Consider the following 17,142-nt stretch of genomic DNA (forward strand, 5'->3'; position numbering starts at 1 on the left):
TTTCTAACCTGTCCTACACCTGCCGTGATCCATACGAAGCTTCCCCTGCTCTCACGCTGAAGGCCAAGCACCACCCAGGGACCCCCAGGCCTCAGGGATCTGGCAGCTGCCACTGCCCAGTGTCATACAGAAATATAACAGGAAAATCTCAAATACTTAAAAACTAAACAACCTACTTCCAGATAATCCATGGTTCAAAGAGGAAGTCTCAAGGGAAACAGACACTGGACTGAATGAAAATGAAAATACGACACATCAACATTTGTGGGATTTTTAAAGCAACGCTTAGAAGAAATTTTATACTGTTAATGCTTTCATTAGAAAAGAGGAAAATTTCCAAATCAGTAATCTAAACTCTCACCTCAGGAAACTAGAAAAAGAAGAGCAAAAATAATCCCAAAGCAAGCAGAAAGAAGAAAATAAGAAGATATGAACAGAAAGCAATGAAAGTGAAAGCAAACAAAAAAACAAACAAAAAAAAAAAAAAAAGAGAGAGAAAATTCATGAAACAAAAGCCAGTCCCTGAAAACATCAATAAAATTAACAAACCTCCAGCAAGACTGACCAAAAAAGGGAAAGAAGACACAAATTACCAATATCAGGAATGAAGCAGGAAAAATCACTACAGGTTCTGCAGACCTCAGAAGGTTAATAAGAAAATAGTATGATACCTAGGAATAAACCTACCTAAGGAGACAAGAGACCTGTATGCAGAAAAGTATAAGACACTGATGAAAGAAATTAAAGATAATACAAACAGATGGAGAGATATACCATGTTCTTGGATTGGAAGAATCAACATTGTGAAAATGATTATACTACCCAAAGCAATCTACAGATTCAATGCAATCCCTATCAAACGACCAATGGCATTTTTCACAGAACTAGAACAAAAAATTTCACAATTTGTATGGAAACACAAAAGACCCCGAATAGCCAAAGCAATCTTGAGAAAGAAAAATGGAGCTGGAGGAATCAGGCTCCCTGACTTCAGACTATACTACAAAGCTACAGTAATCAAGACAGTATGGTACTGGCACAAAAACAGGAATATAGATCAATGGAACAGGATAGAAAGCCCAGAGACAAACCCACGCGCATATGGTCACCTTATTTTTGATAAAGGAGGCAAGAATATACAATGGAGAAAAGACAGCCTCTTCAATAAGTGGTGCTGGGAAAACTGGACAGCTACATGTAAAAGAATGAAATTTGAACACTCCCTAACACCACACACAAAAATAAACTCAAAATGGATTAAAGACCTAAATGTAAGGCCAGACACTATCAAACTCTTAGCAGGAAACATAGGAAGAACACTGTTAGACATAAATCACAGCAAGATCCTTTTTGACCCACCTCCTAGAAAAATGGAAATAAAACCAAAAATAAACAAATGGGACCTAATGAAACTTAAAAGCTTTTGCACAGCAAAGGAAACCATAAACAAGACGAAAAGACAACCCTCAGAATGGGAGAAAATATTTACAAATGAAGCAACCAACAAAGGATTAATCTCCAAAATTTACAAGCAGCTCATGCAGCTCAATACCAAAAAAACAAACAACCCAATCCAAAAATGGGCAGAAGACCTAAATAGACATTTCTCCAAAGAAGATATACAGCTTGCCAGCAAACACATGAAAGGATGCTCAACATCACTAATCATTAGAGAAATGCAAATCAAAACTACAATGAGGTATCACCTCACACCAGTCAGAATGGCCATCATCAAAAAATCTACAAACAATAAATGCTGGAGAGTGTGTGGAGAAAAGGGAACCCTCTTGCACTGTTAGTGGGAATGTAAATTTATACAGCCACTATGGAGAACAGTATGGGCGTTCCTTAAAAAACTAAAAATGGAACTACCATACGACCCAGCAATCCCACTACTGGGCATATACCCTGAGAAAAGCATAATTCAAAAAGAGTCATGTACCACAATGTTCACTGCAGCTCTATTTACAATAGCCAGGACATGGAAGCAACCTAAGTGTCTGTCAATAAAAATGGATAAAGAAGATGTGGCACATATGTACAATGGAATATTAGCCATAAAAAGAAACGAAATTGAGTTATTTGTAGTGAGGTGGATGGACCTAGAGACTGTCATACAGAGTGAAGTAAGTCAGAAAGAGAAAAATAAATACCATATACTAACACATATATATGGGATCTAAAAAAAAAATGGTTCTGAAGAACCTAGGGGCAGGACAGAAATAAAGACACAGATGTAGAGAATGGACTTGAGGACACGGGGAGGGGGAGGCGTAAGCTGGGACAAAGTGAGAGAGTGGCATGGACTTGTATATACTACCAAATGTAAAATAAATAGCTAGTGGGAAGCAGCCGCATAGCACAGGGAGATCAGCTCGGTGCTTTGTGACCACCTAGAGGCGTGGGATAGGGAGGGTGGGAGGGAGACGCAAGAGGGAGGAGATATGGGGATATATGCGTATGTATAGCTGATTCACTTTGTTGTAAAGCAGAAACTAACACAACATTGTAAAGCAATTATACTCCAATAAAGATGTTAAAAATAAAGAAAATAGTATGAATAACTCTACATATATACATTTGACAACTTACATTAAATTTAAGCTTAAAAAGCACAAGCTACCACAACTCATCAATATGAAATAGATAATATAAACAGCTTTATAACTGTTAAGGAAATTCAATTCATTATTTTAAAACTGGGCTTGACACTTAAAGCACATTCCATAAAATGAAAATTGATAAATTGGACTTTACAAAAATTAAAAACATTTGTTGGTGAAATACCCTGTTAAAAGGATGAAGATACATGCTGTATATTACAAGGCAATATTTTCAAATAATTCCAATAGTCAATATTCAATAAAGGACTCATATCTAGAATTTATAAAGACCTGTCAAATCTCAACAATAAAAAAATAAACAATCCTATTAGAAATTGGGTCAAAGAACTGGAGAGATATTTCATCAAAGAGGATATATGGATGGCAAATAAGCACGTGAAAAGATCTTCAACTTCACTAGCCATGGGGGAGATGCAAATTAAGACCACCATCAGATATCACTACATATCTATCGGAACAGCTAAAATAAAATTTAAAATAGTGACAATATCAAATGCTGGCCCAGATGGTAAGAAACCAGATATCCTACATTGCTGGTGAGAATATAAAATGGTACAACCACTCTGGAAAATAGTTGAGAAGTTTCTTAACAAACTAAGCATACACTTTTTATATGACATAGCCATTATACTCCTGGACATTTATGCCAGGTAACTAGAAACTTCAGTGCACACAAAACTTGTACATGATTCGTTATGGCAGTTTTACATGTAATAACCAAAACCTGTGAACAACCTAAATGTCTTACAGTATAAGAATGATTAAACAAAATGATACATCCATACCATAGAAAACTACTCAGTAATAGAAAGGAACAAACTCTTGATACATGCAACAACATGAATAGATCTTAAGGGTGTTATATTGAGTAAAAAAAGCGAATCTCAAAAGACCACATATTGCATGATTCCATTTATACAAAATTATAGTGAAGGAGAGACTAACAATTGCCGGGGGAGTAGTGGGTGTAACTATAAAGGGTAGCACGAGGGAGTACTTTGTAGTGAGGGAATAGTTCTGTATCTTGATTGCAGTGGTGGTTATAGGAATCTACATCTGTGATAAAAGGTATAGAATCACATACACACACACACACACACACACGCACACACACATTTTACTCATGTCAATTTCCTGGTTTTCTTATTATACTGTAGTTAGGTAAGATGTTAACCACGGGGGGAAACTATGGAAAAGAGTACATGAGAACTTATCTTTACAACTTCGTATGAATTTATAATTATTTTAAAATAAGAAGGTTTTTTTTGTTTGGTTGGTTTTTGTTTGTTTGTTTTTATATTGTTCCATTGCTTTCTGGCCTACATGGTTTCTGATGAGAAATTTGCAGTCCTTTAAATAATTGCTCCTCTATAAAAAACAGGTCATTTTTTTGCTGGCTGCTTTCAAGATGTTTCCTTTGTTCCTAGTTTTCAGTGGTTTAATTATGATGTGTCTAGTGCTGATTTGTTTGAGTTTATCCTATTTAGAATTCTCTGAGCTTCTTGAATCTACAAGTTTGTCTTTTGCCAGAGTTGGAAAGTGTCCCACCATTATTTCTCCACATGTATTTTTCAGCTCCCCTCTATTTATCTTCTCTTTCTGGGACTTTGATAATACAAAGATTGTCATCATTTTCTATCATCATGAGTCTTCCTTCTGAGAGACATCTTTACTTTCCTAGAATTCTCATCTTTGGGCCAAGTCTGCATTGTTCATCTCCAAGCTGGAGTAACTCCCATACACTCGCCTTCTTTGCATTCACTCTTGGGTTCCCAAACCTAGCTGGTAAGTGGTCAGAATGAGGTTTCCTTCACAATCTAACAAGAACATCATAATCCGTGGATTTCTTTAATCTTGCTCTTTTTTTTCAAGTTGAAGCTAACCTATTGAAATTCTTCTGTCAGGACAAATAATTTCTCAGCCACCACATCTAAGAGTCTCTCTACATTAGTCAACCCTATTGCTCTTTTACTGAAGTGCTCTTCCTGGATTTTTTTGTCCTCTTACACTCCTTCTCTGAGCCTTTCATTCTCCTTCTTTCCTCCATTGACTCCTCATTCCTTTTTTTTTTTTTTTTTTTTTTTAAGTTTGTATTGAGGTATAACATGCATACAGCAAAGAGCGTAATTCTTAAAGGTAGAGCTTGATGGACTTTTACACACATACCTGTGTATTTGTGACCACCACCCTGAATGAGACAGAGGACACTTTCAGAAGCTCCCTCATATTCCTTACCAGTCAATCCATCATCCTCCCCTGCTCTTCAGTAATCACTACTCTGACTTTTATCAGCATGGATTGCTTAGCCTGTTCTAGAACTTTATATAAATGGAACCATATAGTATATGCTCTTTAGTCTGGTCTCTTTCACATGTGATGTCTGGTAGAATCATCCATGTTTTTGTGTCCATCTGTAGGTCATTCATTTTTGTTGGTAGGCAGTATTTCATTGTGGGAATACGCCATGATTTGTTGATCCATTCCACTCCTGATGAACATTTGGGCTTTTTCCCCTTAGGTGTTGTAAATTCAGCACCCGTCAGCATTTTGTCTTCATTTTTCTTCAAGACATCTCACTCCTCTTTAAAATGACCCAGAACAATAGGCGTTCAGCCTTCCATGGAACCTGCCTTTTCCCAGGGCTAGAGCAGCAGCTGAATCACTTTCTGACATCAACTTATCTGAAGTCAAGTTATCAGTCAAAACACACAAAGAGGGGAAGTGGAAGTCAGCATGAAGCAGTGTGTGATCAAGCAATTGCAGACTTTAGGAGGCATGAGGGAGAGTTTCATGGCCTGTCTCAGAGCTGTAAGGTTCTGTGGACCAGAGTCCTTGGCCAGGGGGTGCAGGCAGCGGCAGACATCTCCTCGCTGGTGCTCCCTGGAGCCCGGCAAGTCTCTAAGCTGGGGTTGGGCTCCCTGGCCTTCTGCCTGGTGCCTTGAGGCAACCAAAATGAGAGCCCGAGAGAGCCAAGAGCCACAAGGTTGTTTTTGTAAGACTTACAGGGATTATGTCATCCATCTAGCCCTGTTTGCCCGAGGGAAGAACCTCAGGTCTCCTCCCTCAGGACCCTCAGAAGCACCTTCCCAGGAGAGGAGTAGGGGAAAGAGAAGAGAAAGTGGAGCCACTGGACAGGCCTGGGGCAGCTGGGGATGGACCTTGGACAATAGTTGACAGGCAGCTGCAAAGGGGACTCCAGATGGGTAACCTGAGTGATGTTTGTGAATGCATTAGGGCCACAAAGCTGAATGTTTATGTGAATATAATCAAAGAAAGGGGGAAAGATTTGGGAGAGAGACACCCGAGAAAACCCCAAGAAAGCCACAAGACCTAGATGAGAACTGCCCATCTGATAATGACTGGGTGTGCTGTGGGGTTAGTGTTTATTCCAGACAAAGCCAGTGCTTTCCTGAGATCTGGTGACAATTTGGGGCACATATACTTAGGGGGAAGGGCAAGCCCTGGGCAGAGGCTTTGAGTAAGAGACCCGGGTTGAGCCTCAGCCTGGTGGTCCTCTGCTCTCTAGCCTCGGGCAGCCCTCTGTCCCCTGGGCCTGCAGAGTCTCTGCCTGTGGATGGCAAGTGGACCAGTCTACCTCCGTTGGCCCTTCTGGGCTTAAGAGGTCCAGCCCTCAGGTCCAGACTTGCTAAGGCACTGGTCACCCACCTTCACAGTGACCTTGTCAGCACACACTGAGCCACGCCCCATTGCTTCTGAGATATACTCAAACCTACGGCCAGGTTTGCTTTGGTTTCTAAACTCTGACTGCGGAAAAGAAAGTCACTTTAGAGTCAAATCCTCAAAAAACTTCTCACATTAGCGGGCATCGATTTGCTTGATGATTTTGCAGTTTATTCTGAAGCACAAATTCATATCTGGGAAAGAACCGTTGACTCCAACATCCTCAGAGAAGGTTAGTTTGAGATGCTGATCGGGTCGCTAAGAGCAGGCAAAGAAATGTAACACCCTGCCTGGCAATGCCAGGGGTTGAAACAACCACCACAAACCTAAGGGATGCAGGCAAAACTCAATCATCTTCATGTTCTGTCAATGGCTGTGCGACTTGCCCTTCTTGGGGTGCATCCTTCAGTCTCTGAGTCACTGCATTGAAATGCTGCAGTGTTTGTGAACATACTGTGCCACAATCAGAAAGGGATCTGGTGATGACAGAGATACTGGTGCTGTGAAGAATGTGAAGATGGAAAAAAGCACCGTTTCCAAACTCATGTCTTATTTTAAATATGAACATGTCCCTCCATCACCAGTTAAATAGATATTTAACTATTCTATCTACATTCCTAAATGCTGATCAAAACATTGCTTACAGAACTTCTGATTGAGAAAGTTCATCTACAGAGTTCATCTTAAAATCAGTATATGCTGTCCCTCTAATCTAGAAGAACATGCACAAAAGATATAATTAGACCCAACCTGTAAATCCCCTGAATGAGCTGCTACCCAGGAAGAAGATCACCACACACAAGATCAACAGAGCCCAGCCCGCCCCTTGACCCAGGCCTCCGTGCCCCAGACTTCAGTGTAGACCCCTGTCCTGTCATCAGCTGCCTTGAAGGGGTCTTATAATCATGTCCTTAAAGTCTCTGTGCCCCTTGCTGTGTGAGAGATTCAGATGACTTGATGACCAGTTCATGACCACCTGGTTGCAAGGTGGGCTTTTAGATTCCAAACAGGGACCACGGGGCCAGAGTGCAGGTGTGTGTATGTGTGTGTGTTGTGACAACAAGGAATGGCAAATCCACATTTGGGTTCTTTCCTTTCCTCTTCTCTCTCCTTCCTCACTGGTTACTTCCATCCATCAAGAGCTTCAAGCCCTTGTGCATAGAGGGTGTTCAAATGGGTGAGGGCCCGGCTTGGTCTCTGCCCTGGGGAACAGCTGCCTCTGACATTCAGAAACCCACGGCTCAAGGACAGAGTTTGCTCTCCAGCTATTTCTTCATCATCACCCATTTGTCCCTCAAATTTGACTAACTCTTCATTTTGTGGGGGGAGGGGCTGATATTCTGGTTGGAAGGGAAGAAGGGGGACAGGATTGTGAGGAAGGTTGTTCTCTATTTTCAAAAGAAAGAACTTTAGCCTCTTCACTTCCCCAAATGAGGCTTTCCCTGCAGGCACATTTTCTGGTTCAGCGGCTGCCCAAGAAGCACAGTGAGGGTCATCTCCAATCACATCTCTCTGTTCTCTGAGATCTGGCTTCCCAGAGAGTTGGAATGGCCATCTGAAAAGGAGCCTGTTGGAGAAGTGAAGTTCTACTGTAACACATTGCAAGGAACTTTCCTGATTCTTTCCTCTTCTGAGATAGGCTCCCATTAGTAATTAGTGGAAATAAGCAGGTTGTCAACAGGGCACGGCCAGGAGGGTGGCGTGTAGTGGAAGGTAGCCTGGGGTAGACCATCGATGAGATGCAGAAATTAACCCAGGAGTCCAACAAGACAATAGGATCTGATAGGATCTGAGGATTTCTCCTCCAAGTGCTCCTGGCTGTGCTGGAGCTCCCTCATCCCTTTGGGTCTTACATGCTCAGAGTTGAGAGAATCTAACTCAAGACTTAGATTTTTGGTCCATCAGAGATGCATGGCAACCCCAACTGCAGAAGGCAGGGGGGGGAAAACTACATTACAAGTCATGACAAGTTCTCTGGAAACATATCCCAGATGCTTGCTTCTATAAAGAAATACTCCTCTCTCAGATCAGGGCTCTTTTGAGTGCACCCCAAGACTGGCCGGGGTGGGTCCTCCGTGTCTTTCTATCTATGTCGGGGTCTAGATGCCTGTACCCACTGAGAGGCACTCCCCTTCCCACTGCCAAGAGACTGTTGACAGCAGGCCAGCGCACCCTTTCTGAGGCCAAAACTGAAACAATAACAGCAACAACGTAAAACCCCCTTTCTGAACCACAACTCTGCCTTGGAGTGTAATTTTTGAGAATATACTTCTCCATTCCTTGAATGGTTACCTTTGTCTTGATGGCCCTGTTATTTATGTGCTCTGAGAACTCTCTGGAAATCCCTTTTCCAAGAAATGCGCAAGCTCTTCAGGGACCATGTTTACCGAATCTCTTGTCTCAGTCATATCTGAATGGGACTGCAGGTCAGACGCTGCCAGCACAATCAGGGTTTCTGACAAGCCTCAAGGGCCCATGTGTCTTGTTACCACACTCCAGCCACGTAGACTAACTACGTCTCACATCCAAACCTCGAAGCTTAGCCCAACTTACTCCCTGACATTTTCTCGCCTTGTGGTCTCAGAACGGAGTTTCCACCCAGCCGCTGAGATCTGGGGATTAGAGAGAAGGGAGCTGGATCAAGTCCTCTGCCCAGGACACCTGCAGGTGGAGACCCTTTTCTTTCAGACCCACCCCTGGAGCTACAACACAGGACCTCTGAGTCACCAAACAGGCCCCTTGTGAGGTAGAGAAATAAAACAAAACAGAACAGAAAAGTATCCTCAGGCCCATTGGAGGAAATGGCTGTCATCATGCGGTTGTGGTCTGAGGTAGCGTCCCAGCCCAGGGGCCAGTCTTGTGGTACAGTGGAAAAAAAGGGAGGGGGGGCTCTAGGGCCACAATGACTGTATCCTGGCTCCATTAGTCATGAGCAGAGATCATATGCTCACTGAGTCTGTTTCTTCAACTGCAAAATGGGTTGTTGAAAGGATGGAGATAACCTATGACCACATATTATGGGGTCAATAGGTTGTAGCAGCTATTGGCAATGATATCATTGTGATCACCGTTATTGTTATCATTGTCATTGCTGGTAAGCCTTAAAGATCTTTGGAAAATAGCTCCTAGGCTATAAACTATAATTTGCAACTAAAATCCTTCCTGGGCCAGAGTAATGTTAGGTCTAAATTTTTCAAGCACTGGGTCTGACTATAGAGATTTTTTAATGCTGCACATCATTGTCAGCAAAGATTATAGGTTCTTCCCCAGTGTGTGATGCATGTATGTATGCAAACAAGGCCTCCTGTGGACAACAGAACCAACCTTCTCCTGCAGCTCCTGCTAACTTCTCATCAGAAACAACAGAGACCAGGAGACAGTGAAACAACATCCTTAAACTGCTCTAAGAAGTAAATTGTCAGCCCAGAATTCTATATACAGTGAAAATATCCTTCAAGAATAAATACAAAATAAAGACAATTCAGATAACTAAGAGAATTCATCATCAGGAGACCTGGACAATAAGAAAAACGAAAGTTCTTCAGACTGAAAAGAAATTATACCACTGGAAATGGTGAATTTCAGGATAAGTATAAAAGACTATTTTTTCACTTAATTTATTTAAACTACATATGATTGTTTAAAGAAAAATCTGTAATGCTGTCTTGTGGGGTTTATAATTATGTAGATGTAATGCATATGAAAATTATAGTGTATAGAATGATTTGGGGTAAATGGATCTATACGATTGTAAGGTTTCTACAGTTTATGTAAAGTGGCACAACCTTAACACTCACAGATTGTAAAAGGAAAGGAAATACATTGTAATCTATAGGCAATCAACAAAAAATGCAAAAAAGTATAGCTAAAAAGTCAATACATAAATTAAGAAGTAATTATAAAATCTATTAAAATAATTTTAAAAGAAATTAGGAAAAGAGGAACAGAGGAGCAGAAATTAGAGGCTGCAAACATAAAACAAATAGTAAAATGAAAGACCTATCTCCAAATATATCAATAATTACATTGAATGATAATGGACTAAAAACTCCAATGAAAAGCAAAGATTGTCAGAATGGATAAAAACACTTTCTGTAAGAGACCCCCTTTAAACAGAAAGAAACAGATATGTTGAGAGAAAGAATGGAAAAAAATACCATGAGAATAGTAAGCATAAGAATGCTGGGGTGGCTGTATCAATATCAGATGAAGTTAACTTCACGATAAAGAGTGCTACCAGGTGTGGAAAGGGACATGTCCTAATGATAAGCATCAATTCAACAGGAAGATATTACAATGATAAATGTATGTGGGCCTAATAACAGAGCTTTAAAATACACAAAGCAAAAATGGCAGAGTTAAAAGGAGAAGTAGACAATACCACAATCATAGTTAGAAATGTTAACACCTCTCCTCAGTCATTGATAGAAAAACTAGGCCTAAAATCAGTAAAGACATAGACTATCTGTACAAAACCATCACCACCTTGACCTATTAATAATTATAGAACACTACACCCAACAACTGAAGAATACACATTCTTTCCAGATACATGTGGAGCTTTTGTCACGATAAAACATATGTTAGGCCATAAAATGTCTTGATAAGTTGAAAAGGATGGAAATCCTACAGAGTATTTTCTCTGTCCAAAGTGGAATTAAATTAGAAATCAATAACAATAAGAAATCTAGGATGACCCTAGATATTTGGAAATCAAATGACACACTTCTAAATAACCCCAAAGAAGAAATCATAAGGAAAATTAGAAAAACTTTTGAACAGAATAATAATGAAAATACAACATAGTAATATTCATGAGCCGTAGTAAAAGCAATGTTAAGAGGGAAATTTATAGTTTTACGTACTTACATTAGAAAAGAAGAAAGGTCTAAAATCACTGCCTTCATGTTCGAATTTTAGTCTTAAAAAAAAATGGGTAAAGAAAGAAAGAAGAAAAAAGTAAACCCAAAGTAAGTAGGAGTAAAGAAATAATAAATATAAGAACAGAAATAGATGACATAAAAACAAAGAATAGAGAAAATTAACAAAACCAAAAATTGGTTCTCTAGAAAAGATCAACTCTAGTTAGACTAATCAAGAAAAGGAGAATGGGGGGCTTCCCTGGTGGCGCAGTGGTTGAGAGTCCGCCTGCCAATGCAGGGGACACGAGTTCGAGCCCTGGTCTGGGAAGATCCCACATGCCGTGGAGCAGCTGGGCCCGTGAGCCACAACTACTGAGCCTGCGCGTCTGGAGCCTGTGCTCCCCAACAAGAGAGGCCGCGATAGTGAAAGGCCCGCGCAACGCGATGAAGAGTGGCCCCCGCTTGCCGCAACTGGAGAAAGCCCTCGCACAGAAACGAAGACCCAACACAGCCATAAATAAATAAATAAATAAATAAAAATTAAAAAAAAAAGAAAAGGAGAATGCAAATTATCAATATTAGAATAAAAGAGGGGTCAACACTGAAAATGCTACAGATATTGAAAGAATGGAAAAAAATATTTAAAAAACCTTTACACCAACAAATTTGACAACTTAGATGAAATGGACAAATTCCTTGAAAAATGCAACTTACCATACTCACGTTTGATAAAATAAAAATCTAAATAACTCTACATCTATTTAGGAAATTGAATTTATTATAAAAAAATGTTCCCCAAAGAAAACTTTGCTCAAAATAGTTTCATTAAGTCTAACATTTAAGAGAGAAATAATGCAAACCTTTCATAAACTCTCTCAGAGAACAAATGAGGCAAGAATACTTCTGAACTTATTTTATGAGACCAGCATAATTCTAATATAAAACCTGACAAAGACATTAGAAAAAAGTAAAAGGACACAAGTGCAAAAATTTCAAACAAAATATTAGCAAGTTGAACTAGTTATACATAAAAAGGATAATACATCATACTTAAGTAAGCTTCATACCAGAAATGTGAGTTTGAGTTAATATTAGAAAAATTGATCAATATAATTTAACCAGTTAACAGAATGATGGAGAAAATTATATAATTATTTCAATAGATACAGAAAAAGAATTCAACACTCATTCATAATAAAAACTCTTGGAAAATAAGCAATAAAAGAGAACTTCCTCAATCTGATAAAAAATATTTATGAAAAACCTACAGCTAACATCATACTTAATGGTGAAATATTGGGTGCTTTCCCCCCAATATCAGGAACAAGACAAGGGTATCTACTTCCACTAATTCCTTTCAATGTTTGAACCAGAAGTCTTAACTACTGCAATAATGCAGGCACAAGAAGTAAAGGCATTAAGATTGGAAAAGAATTATAACTAACCCTACACATGACATGATTATTTATGTAAAAAATCCTACGACATCTAGAAAACAATTACTAGAACTAATACATCAATTGAACAAGGTTGTAGGATGCAAGGTTAATATTAAAATATCAATTGTATTTTTATATACTAGCAAAAATTGGCGAAAAAAAACTTGAAAAACAATTCCATTAATGTCATCAAAGAATATAAAAGACTCAGGAATAAATATAACAAAAGATGGGCAAGATCTCTATTGAAGACTACAGAACATTACTGAGAGAAATGAAGGAAGACCCAAATAAATGGAGAGATACATCCATGCTCTCAGATTGGAATCAAGTTGTGAAGATGTTTCAGTTCTCTAAAAATTGATCTATAGGATCACTGCAATCTCAACCAATTTACAAACTGATTCTAAAGTTTGTATAGACATGCAAAGAATACCTAAAATAATCTTGAAATAGAAGAACAAATCTGGAGTGCTCAAACTCTGACCTGAAAACATAAAACCACAGTACAAGACAGTGTGGTACTGGCAGAAGGATTGACGAATAGATAAATAGATCTGAATAGAGAGCCAGGAAACAGGTCTTTACTTAGAGTCATTTGGTTTTTGATAAGATGCCAAAGCAATTCAATGGAAGAAAGAAAAGTCTTTTCAAAAAAAATGGTGCTGTATTAACTGGATGTTCATATGGAAACAAACAAACAAAACCTCAACTCCTTTCTCACACTATGTACAAAGATTCATTTGAAATGAATTACAGACCTAAATGTAAAGCCATAAAGCTTTTAAAGAAAAACATATGAGAATAACTTCATAACCTGGGGACAGGCGAATGTTTGATAAACAGCAAAAAAATAAAAGAAAAATCAATAAATTTGTCTCTATCAAAATTAAAAAGTTCAGCTGATAGAAGATTCCATTAAGAAAATAGAGGCGGGGACTTCCCTGGTGGTGCAGTGGTTAAGAATCTGCCTGCCAATGCAGGGGACACGGGTTTGATCCCTGGTCTGGGAAGATCCCACATGCCACGGAGCAACTAAGCCCGTATGCCACAACTACTGAGCCCTTGTGCCACAACTACCGAGCCTTTGTGCCACAACTACTGAGCCCGTGTGCCACAACTACTGAAGCCTGCGTGCCTAGAGCCCATGCTCTGCAACAAAGGGAAGCCACCACAACAAAGAGTAGCCCCCACTCGCCACAACTAGAGAAAGCCCGTGAGCAGCAATGAAGACCCAACGCAGCCAAAAAAAAAAAAAAAAAAAAACCCAGAGGCGAGCGTATATTGGGACAAAATATTTGCAGAACATCTGAAAAAGAAATGATATCCTGGTTATATAAAGAACTCTTTAACTCAGTGATGAAAACACAATGCAATTAAAATGGACAAAAGAGTTGAATGACACTTCACAAAAGAAGATATTCAAATGGCCAATAGGGGCGTGAAAAACACTCAACCGTTACTCATCAGGGAAATGAAAATTAAAACCACAAAAAGATACTACCACAGACCTACCTACAATGAAAAAGACCGACATCACCAAATGTGAGTGAGGATGTGGCAACTTCTTATAAAACTATACAAACACCTACCCTGTGACCCAGCAATACCATTCCCAGGTGTTTTCCCAAGAGAAATGGAAACATACATTCACAAAAAGATGTATACAGGAATGTTCACAGCAGCTCTATTCATTGGAGTGGAGAAACTGGAGACATGTCAGCTGTTTCTGGGTAGGAGAATGGATCAGCGAATGGGGATATCTTAATAGAATGGAATGCTACACAGCAATAAAAAAGGAACAGACTATCGATACACACAACAACAATGATGGATACCAAAAATTACACTGAGCAAAAGAAGGCTTACAGAACGGTACACTCTCCTTGTGTTCACATGAAGCCCTAGACCAGACAGAGCTCATCTACAGTGGAACAAATCAGAATTGTGGTTGCTCCTCGGAGTGGAAGGCTTGACAGAAAAGGGGCATGGGAGAATTTTCTAAGGTGATGGCAACATTCTTTATCTTTTTTTTTTTTTAACTTTTTCTTTTTTTTTAAATTTATTTTATTTTTGGCTCCGTTGGGTCTTTTTGTTGCTGCGTGCGGGCTTTCTCTAGTTGCGGTGAGCGGGGGCTACTCTTTGTTGCAGTGTGCGGGCTTCTCATTGCAGTGGCTTCTCTTGTCGCGGAGCACGGGCTCTAGGCGTGTGGGCTTCAGTAGTTGTGGCACACCGGCTCAGTAGTTGTGGCTCGCAGGCTCAGTGGTTGTGGCTCGCAGGCTCAGTAATTGTGGCTCGCGGGCTCTAGAGCTCAGGCTCAGTAGTTGTGGTGCACGGGCTTAGTTGCTCTGCGGTATGTGGGATCTTCCTGGACCAGGGCTCGAACCCATGTCCCCTGCGTTGGCAGGCGGATTCTTAACCACTGCGCCACCAGGGAAGCCCCTCTTTATCTTGATATCGGTCAAAAGTCACCTCAGGTAGATGTGCGTGCTTGGGTGCATGGAAATTTCACATTAAAAAAACCTGCAAACTCAACTCAATAAATATTTTGAGGACTACAAAACATGGTAAAGAGAATACAAAAGCAGACATGGAGGAAATTAAAATTTAGAAGAGAAAATAATGAAGTTTTAAAAAATGAATAGCTCTCGATTTCACCAAGTTAATTCAAAAAAATTTTTCATTAAAGAAATGAAGTCTGAATTGTTAACAGTGACACCCACTGGGGAGTGAAATGGAAGGGAGGGCTTCAATTTTTCCCCTTCTCTACGTGTTCCTTCTTGACCAGGCATTTACTGGCTTCTAGTTATAATTTATTTTAAATTTAAAATGTCGTGGCTCCCAGATGCATCTATATCTGGATCATATGCATACTCTTTGCCCAAATCACATGCCTGAAAATAGTAAGACATTTTTTAGAGTATCAGGCATTCTTTGATTTATTTATTATGTATTGATTGTCTAAGACTGATAAGGCACAGAGAACTTCACACGTACACACGGTTCTCCTCACCTTCAGGGAACTCAGCTGGGGATAGAAAAATGTCCACAGCAAGCTGAAAGCATGGAAGGGGTTTTAAAAAAGGGCTTTATGAGTGTGTATGCATATATGATAGAGAAAAAAAACAAACAGCCTTCTCTCTTGTTCTCATTCACTCTCTCTCTCTCCCCTTTCTGTCTCTTTCCTATTCATCTATCTACCCATCACTACCCGAATTTTCTCTGTACTAATACTCACGATGCAAGAGAGTCAGGTGCAGTGTGTGTGGCCAGCTGGACGCCTCCTTGGTTGATTTTTGAAGGGGCCCAGGAACCTCTCTGGAAACATGTTAGAGTCTTTGAGGAATCTTCTGTGCCTAGGTCCACGTGCAAGTTTACAAACCACAGCCCAGTCTGTGGCTTCCTCGACCCTGCCTGCAGCCTGCGTGGGGAGAAATTGCCCTGGCAGTGATGTTTTCCTTTGTTCTTCCTCATAGCCACTTTCTTCTGGAATCCAGGGTCAAAGGGATGACATTGGTCTTCTCTCTCTCCCTGGGCGCCCTGATGCAGGGGCTGGTGATACTTGGATGCTCAGGCTGCTTTCTACCAGGGCTCCCCTGCTCTCCCTGGAAGGAGGGCCTGGGAGGGCACAAGAGCCGCTGAGGGAGGCTCTTCTCAAGGGCCTGAGGGCAGAGAAAGAGGCTGAAGCCAGACCTTCGAGAAGCCAGGCCCAGTGGGATAGGGGATGTCGCCTACCCATCCTTCACCACGATGTCAGCAGGCCCAAGCTCAAGTGCTACCCCAGGGAGGGGGGATAACTTTGGTACACCGAGATTAAGTTTCCACTGCAAGCAATCAAGGACCCAAAGCAGAGACTATGGTCTGTTACACACCAAAATGAAGGGGGTTATATTTCTCACATCATCAAGCTGCAGACTCAGATTTCTACATCCTATGCTTACATGGAGGAAGTCTCATTAAAAAAAAAAAAAACCAAACAGGGACTTCCCTGGAGGTCCAGTGGTTAAGACTTTGCCTTCCAATGCAGGAGGTACGAGTTCGATCCCTGGTTGGGGAGCTAAGATCCCACATGCCTCGGGGCCAAAAAAACCAAAACATAAAACAGAAGCAAGTGTAACAAATTCAATAAAGACTTTAAAAAATGGTCCACATCAAAAAAAAGATCTTTAAAAAATTTTTTTAAAAAACAGAAAAATCTCAAACACATAAAAACAAAAAGAAAAAACAGAACTGAACAAAACCAATGAAAGAACAATAATAAAAACAAAAAAATCCCCTCTGGTTTCCTCTTGGCTGTACTTCCATGTCCAACAGAAGAATGACAGCCAGTTGTCGTGGAAAGAGCCCTGAAGAGGGAGTCCAGAGAGTTCACCCTTGTTTCCTGTTGTGTGGCCCGGAGTGGATCACGGCCTTTCTTGGGACCTCCCTCTCCTCACCTGCAAAAGGGCCACCAGGTGAGTCCCTGAGGGCTCCTGGTTCCCTTGAGATGCCAAGATTTACGAAGCTGCCTTTGCAATCGCAAGGGACACATCTGTG

At 40.4% G+C, this 17,142-nt stretch overlaps 1 protein-coding gene and 1 long non-coding RNA gene across 3 annotated transcripts in view; one reads left to right on the plus strand and one right to left on the minus strand.

Annotated features, from left to right (window-relative positions):
* Positions 1-1,261, minus strand: part of LOC309611611 — a 126,583-nt gene extending 125,322 nt beyond the window's left edge. The window contains exon 1 of the long non-coding RNA XR_014234632.1: positions 1,110-1,261. This is a non-coding gene — a long non-coding RNA (uncharacterized lncRNA). The remainder of the gene's footprint in view (positions 1-1,109) is intronic.
* The window catches only part of BCL2L11 (BCL2 like 11), a 153,458-nt gene that overhangs the window by 95,996 nt on the left and 40,320 nt on the right, over positions 1-17,142 (plus strand). The window lies entirely within an intron of this gene.

Source organism: Balaenoptera borealis (genome assembly GCF_965194805.1).
Source record: "Balaenoptera borealis genome assembly, chromosome: 15".
NCBI classification, from domain to species: domain Eukaryota; kingdom Metazoa; phylum Chordata; class Mammalia; order Artiodactyla; family Balaenopteridae; genus Balaenoptera; species Balaenoptera borealis.